Genomic DNA, 6,658 nt, shown 5'->3' with positions numbered 1-6,658 from the left:
AACGCAGGGCCTGAGAGAGCGTTAGAGTAACATCTTGTTTTGTTCTGAAGTTTCGGAAGGCAGTGTTGTCACCACATCATATAAAAGAAGATATACAGTAATTCATATGCAAATGCTGTGGGTGATTTAAAAAGGGAAAAAAAACGTGTTGAAAAGCAGGGACATTAAGCTGTGAGGAGGTGTGGGGTAGCAGTGCTTAAGAAACAGAAAGACATTTGTGTAATCAGGCTTTATGTATCACCAGTTTTGAATAATAACATATAAAAAAAAAGACTTACCTCATCTGCCTGGTACAGCCAAGGCATAAATAAAAGGGAGAACAATAGAATTACTATTGCACAGTCTGTGAGCTACAGCTACATCACAGTATTCTTTAGAATCGCTGGCAAGAAGATTAATGTTTTGTTAAATATCAGGGTAAGGTCGCAGAGGGAGCTTGGAGGGCTTTCTAAACTTAGAATCTTTTGCTGGCATTTTCTTAATTATGGTGTGTTGTTACAGATGGGTTACAGTCTCTCGTCATGCTTCTTGCTTATTTGTAAGATTTTTTGGTGTTATTTTATTTATGTAGCCCCCACTGCCACCACCATGTCATGATTATTATCGCCATTGTAATAACCAAGAGCCTAGGAACATACAGACGGCTTCTGTGCTTCTCTGGCCCGATTCCTAAGCTCCCTCAGTAAAACAATTTGCAGTGACTGAACACACACTTAGGTTTTGAAACGCAAGAAGAGGAGCACATCTTTTATGATTAGGCACTTCGAAGGAGCGGACAGTGTAAAATATCTCAACACGTCTGTGAGCTGTAGCCCCGCCGGGTCCAGTGCTTGCGTTTCAGGCGCTTGGCACTCTGGGGGGAGATTGCATGGTGTCGATGGCGTCTGACTCCTGTAACTGTTTATGTCATTCCTCCTGCATGTGCTCAATCTGACCCTGGAAAAAAGTGGGCCGCTACCTCAGTATAAATGGTGGCGTGTGTGTTGGGGGTTCAAACTTTACAGCTCTGACGGCTAATGGATTCCAAGCAAAGTCGCACTTGGTACTAAACAGGTCTTAATAAAAATAATTTCTTACACTTATATAGCGCTTTTCTGGACACTCCACTCAAAGCGCTTTACAGGTAATGGGGACTCTCCTCCACCACCACCAGTGTGCAGCCCCACCTGGATGATGCGACGGCAGCCATAGTGCGCCAGAACGCTCCCCACACACCAGCTATCAGTGGGGAGGAGAGCAGAGTAATGTAGCCAATTCATAGAGGGCGATTATTAGGAGGCCATGATTGGTAAGGGCCAATGGGAAATTTGGCCAGGACGTCGGGGTTACACCCCTACTCTTTTCGAGAAACACCCTGGGATTTTTAATGACCACAGAGAGTCAGGACCTCAGTTTTATGTCTCATCCGAAGGACGGCGCCTGTTTACAGTATAGTGTCCCCGTCACTATCCACATGGACCCACATGGACCCACATGGACCGCAGGGTGAGCGCCCCCTGCTGGCCCCACTAACACCTCTTCCAGAAGCAACCTTAGTTTTTCCCAGGAGGTCTCTCATCCAGATACTGACCAGGTTCACACCTGCCAAGCTTCAGTGGGTTCCCAGCTGTGAGTTGCAGAGTGATAAACGAGTTCCCTCTATAGACTTTTAATTGAAATTAGAGGTTGCCTCTGAGTGAAAACTATTAAGAAAGTAAAACTTATCATAGCTGAAGAATTCTGTGTGTTTTCACACGCAGGCTCTCTCTGTGCCCTTTGTTGAACAATGCAGGAGATGCCAACAGTCCAGATAAGCACCACGATGGTATCAGGTAGAGCACTACCTGGGAGTTTCCTTGGAAGAAGGGGTGGAGTCGTGCAGTGAGGAACTCTTTTTAAACACTGGCCTCATGTAGCAGAGTTTGTGTCAACAAACAGCAACAGCAAGCCTGCCCAGGGGCGATAAGGGCAGAACAGGTACTGTAGGGTTTCAGATCTATACTTTAGCCTGACGTGCTCCTTGCAGACAAAGTTGAAATTACCATCCATGTCTCCAGAATGACAACATCATAAATCCATTGACAGGTGGCACTATTGTTTCGTTTCCTGTCTGCAATTTTTGGATCTCGGGAAAGGGCTGCTTTCTTTCTTTCTTTTGTTAAAACGATGCAGGTTTAGGCACATCCTGTAGTTATTTTAACACTCCGTGGCACAGTTTAACTGTGGTAAGAGGCCAGCTGTATGAGTGATCTGCTCTTCAGTGCATCACAATTCCAAGGCCTGTCAATGAAAAAGTGAAATGAAAAAGTGTGCCTAGTGCAGCTATTTTGATCACCAGTGAAGATGTTCTACATTCCTCACCTGTTGTGATCTCTGAGGTGTTGATTATTTTTATACTTTGTAGCTAAAAACTGATGTTCATCTAAATTTTATTTTACAAACACCAAAGGTTTTGTAGTGTAATTATTTCCTTGTGTGTGTGGGGAGGGAGGGTGACCCTTCACCTATCAAGTAGGCTAGAAAATGTGACATTTTTGACCACTGAATATTACACTAACCTTTACCAGCTTCCTGCCAAACCTCCCGAGTAATCCTACAATGAGCTCAGATTAATCTGAATCTACACCACTTTGGTAACAACTGATTTACAAAAGTCATTCTATTTTACATAATCTGAACCTTTAGTGAGTTATTGAGAAAGATCAGAGTCCAAGGTTACCTGAATATAATTTGTGATTATACACACATCTTCGCATTTAGCTTTTGACTTTGTATAACTCAGCAAGCTAATTGACATTATATTAATCAGTAAATGCAAAAACCCTTAGTATATATCAAGAGAACAATAGAAAGAGTTAAAGGCATTTGGATGTGTATCCCAGCAATTGTCAGATAGGTTTTATAGCCTAAATTTGACAACGTGAAGAAGACTCCTATGTTGTTACTAAAGATTATCTTGAAATCTGTATGAAATGCCTTGAGTGTGAAACTTAGTCACTTAATCTGATGCCAAAATAAATTATTTCCAAGGCAGTAAATCTTTAAAAATACATACATAGAAAATTATAGTGTACAAAGTTATTTCCTGGAGGAACACATTTCATTTTACAAATGAAACATCACTGCTGTTAATAATTCATAAACACAGACCCACATGGTGGATTAATATATATATATGTGTTAAAAAAACGCATGGTAGATGAAGGCATACTCTTGGCATGCCAAAACTTCGAGTGTTTGCTACTCTTAGGTTTAATAGTCATCGCCCGGTTCTTTTGTTGAAAGGCTGAGTATTGCTTTTCCTTGCAAGAGAGATTTAACCCGTGGCTGTCTTGGGTAATGTTGTAGTGTCAACTGCAGGTTAAGGGGCAGACACATAATTGGCAGCCAGAATTCAACCCCCCCATCCGCTACTCTGGTTAATAAGTATACTGTCTTAGTCAGAGGCGCTCTACCTTCTAATAGTCACTGTCTGTTTTACTGCCTTCAAAGCCTGGTGAAGTGACCTCATGTCTGCAGTAGAGGTCTTTTGTAAACTAATGAGTGATTTTGCCCTGGGCCCCAGCGTGCGAGATCTGGGAGCGGGCGAGCCGGGTCTCTTATCACTGCCGGGCTGCGGATCGGAAGTGTTTTTTTAACGCCTAAAACCTCTCCCGTCTTTTCACATCCGACGTCGTCTTCGCAAAAGTCAGACGCGACCCCACCAAGTCGAGCTCGTGGAACATGCCGGCTTTCGGTTTTAAAGGGGGCCTGAGTCCCACCAGACCTCCTTCGGCTGCTTCGCCGCGCGATAGCTTTTGGGATTCCACGGCCCCTCGTGCACGGATTTATTTTTTTTAAAAAGCAGTTTAAATAGTTTCATCTTTTCTGAGTCACTAATCTTTTCTGGGGGGAGATCCATGAGCATCGCTGTCTCTCACTGTGAGGCTTGTAAAACCCTGTCTTCCTGCCTGTTCCCTGTCAGTTTTACGCTGGGATATCCGTGTCAAGAAGGAGAAGTTAGACGGGCGGGTTGTCTTTGTTTACAGGAACGTGTCATCTAGCCGTGTGTCTGTTGCTAAGGACAGGAGGCCCTTCATGTCTAATGATCCTGAAGAGTGACTCACTGAAAGGCTGCAGCAGTGCTCACCTGGCACGGCCAGGCCCGCCGCTCGGAGATTCAGAATCGTAAACTTAGAAATACGCTGGGCGCTGTGCAGAAGGAGCACCTGAGCATTTCTGAATCCAGAAAGGGCTGGATGTTGTGGGCCTTTTTCAAAGCCGTGTGGAAAATTCCATCCTTCCCTTATTAGTGTACTTGGCTGAGGCCTTTACCCAAAGCAATCAAAGTGAAGTACTTAACTCAAGGGTGGAACAGGAGTGCTCGCCAGCATATGAACCCACAATCTTCCCATAGGTTCAGAGCCCTAACCACTGCTCCACAGTCCTTCCTACAAGGAAACAAGGAAGTATCCCCTCTCCTTGGAAAATCCTTAGATTCTGTGTTTATACACAGGAAACCCAAATCTTTGCCCAAAGACCATTACATACGGACAGTAGTTTTGTTCAGAGGCAGAAGATGGGATTTGTTTGCCATAATATTTACACCTTTAATCAAACATGTCCCTTTTTAAAAAAAAAAACTCTGGTGAACTGCCAGAGTATTTTTTTAATTTAAATTTTGGAAAATGAAAGAGGCCTCTGTTTATTCAGTAGAAACTAAGTCAGCCTAAAACTGGAAATAATAAATGAACAAGCTGGGTTGGTTGTTAACTCCACTTTTTGAGAACAAAAGACAATAAGTCATTCTATTAATTCTATTCTGGACACGATACAGATGAAACAGCAGGACCATATCGAACACTGGCTGCACGTCCTCTTTATTAATTCTGTCTGTTTTGCTCATTAATATTGAGGAACCTTTATAATATACCTGCTAGTACTGCACAGCGAAGCTGGGAGAAAAAACATTTTCAAGGGAAAAGTTAACTGAAAGGATGCCAAGAAACTTATTTCTAGCAGCATAGACTCCTCCCAAGTTCCCCTGCAGTATAAAATTGTGTTTCCCAGTAACAGGGTTGCTAGACACTGTCTGCTCACTGGAGGTGTGTGAGGACAGTAAGTAATTAGTTGTACGAATTATGTGAAAAGGTTTATAATTCCCACAACCTAATACAGGAGCATCGACTTAAATTACAGGCTTTAAGTCAATTGTGAGAACTTATTTATTGTGGCACCTTTCTTTCCTTGCTGGTGACAGTAGACTACAAAAACTAATTAGTGCTTTAAGCTCTCCACCCATTAGCTGAAACCTGATCCCCCTGCCTGCAAAAAAGAAATAATTATGACATTCCTTTTATAAATCATTGGTTATGTCATTATCCCACTGATGGAAATATGATTTCCCACTACAAATTGTCTGACCTGTTTTATGTTCTCAACACATAATTAAACCCGCGGTGTGTTAAAGGAAGTAATTTTGTTCAAAGGCTTTGGCAGCAGCGGTGCAATGTCTTTGCTTGTATAAGTAACAGCTACTGGCAAATTTAATCATGTGAACTGTGTTATGGATTAGTAACAACAACAGCAACATGTGTGAAATAACCTGGAACTGTCAACCAGCCAACATCAGGAAAGAAGGTGACTTAAACTTTGGTGCTGTGTCAGTGCTTTACTCTCATCCGTCTCGCTGAGGAAGAGCCCAGGAGCTCCATTCTAGCAGAAGGTTGATGTTATTTGCAAAAATATTTAGAATCTAATCTAACCACAGCTGCTCCTTGATCATTAGGACACACAGTGCTTTTGCCCAAAGCATTCAATAAGGTCTGACTGAGCTTCATGTGTATTGTTGTTGGAGTCATTGGCAGAACTGTGCTGTGTCTTACTCCTTACCCTTCCTACCTGAAAATCGCCATTTAAGAGCATGGTACTCATCCAGGAGGGGAAAAGCGGCTCTTGGTCCTCTGGTTTGATTCAGGACCTGGGTCGTCTGTCTTTGTGGAGTCTATGTGTTCTCCCTGGATGTCTGGTGTGGGATTTCTGTTATTTTCCCACCTTCCAGATGCATGCTGGTGAGGTTTGATTGGCTTCTCTAAATTGTCCTCCTGGGAATAGATGAATTCAAAACCTGCACCCGGCATGTGTCTGGTGAGGAAGGCAGCACGTGCTTCTGTAGCCAATCATGAGCAGGGAGGCTTTGGCGACTCACTGCGGTAATAATAAAGGTAACTTTTAATTAGCACATTGTTATTGTGCTAATGAACATTAGTTCATCCAGCACTGAAGTACAGCCCCCACCTGTGTGACACACAAGAGCCGCTTTGCACCAGAAGTTCCACTGCACAGCAGACCCGAAAGTGCTGCGCCTGGTGAATTAAGGAGGAACTTCGGGGAGGCCAGACTGTGCAATCCCAAAGGGAACGTGCAGGCAGAACACGGGGGTGTGGACCCATGCACTCAGAGCAGCCACGACCTCTCTAATGACCAAGTCATCAGAATCTCCATTTAACATCTCGGAGAAGTCTGCTTTCTATTTCAGTAGAAGAACAGGACTTGAGATTTTTCATGCAACATTAGCTTTAGGAAAAAAAACACTTGTGCTATGTGACTTCAGACATGAACGCTGAAGTTCAGTTAAGATCAGAGCTCGCCGGTTCACCTGTGATCGAGCTCTCAAGGAGTCACACTCCTTGGCTATGGG

Source organism: Lepisosteus oculatus, chromosome 20 (genome assembly GCF_040954835.1).
Source record: "Lepisosteus oculatus isolate fLepOcu1 chromosome 20, fLepOcu1.hap2, whole genome shotgun sequence".
Classification (NCBI taxonomy): domain Eukaryota; kingdom Metazoa; phylum Chordata; class Actinopteri; order Semionotiformes; family Lepisosteidae; genus Lepisosteus; species Lepisosteus oculatus.
Note: the sequence above shows the minus strand (reverse complement) of the source record.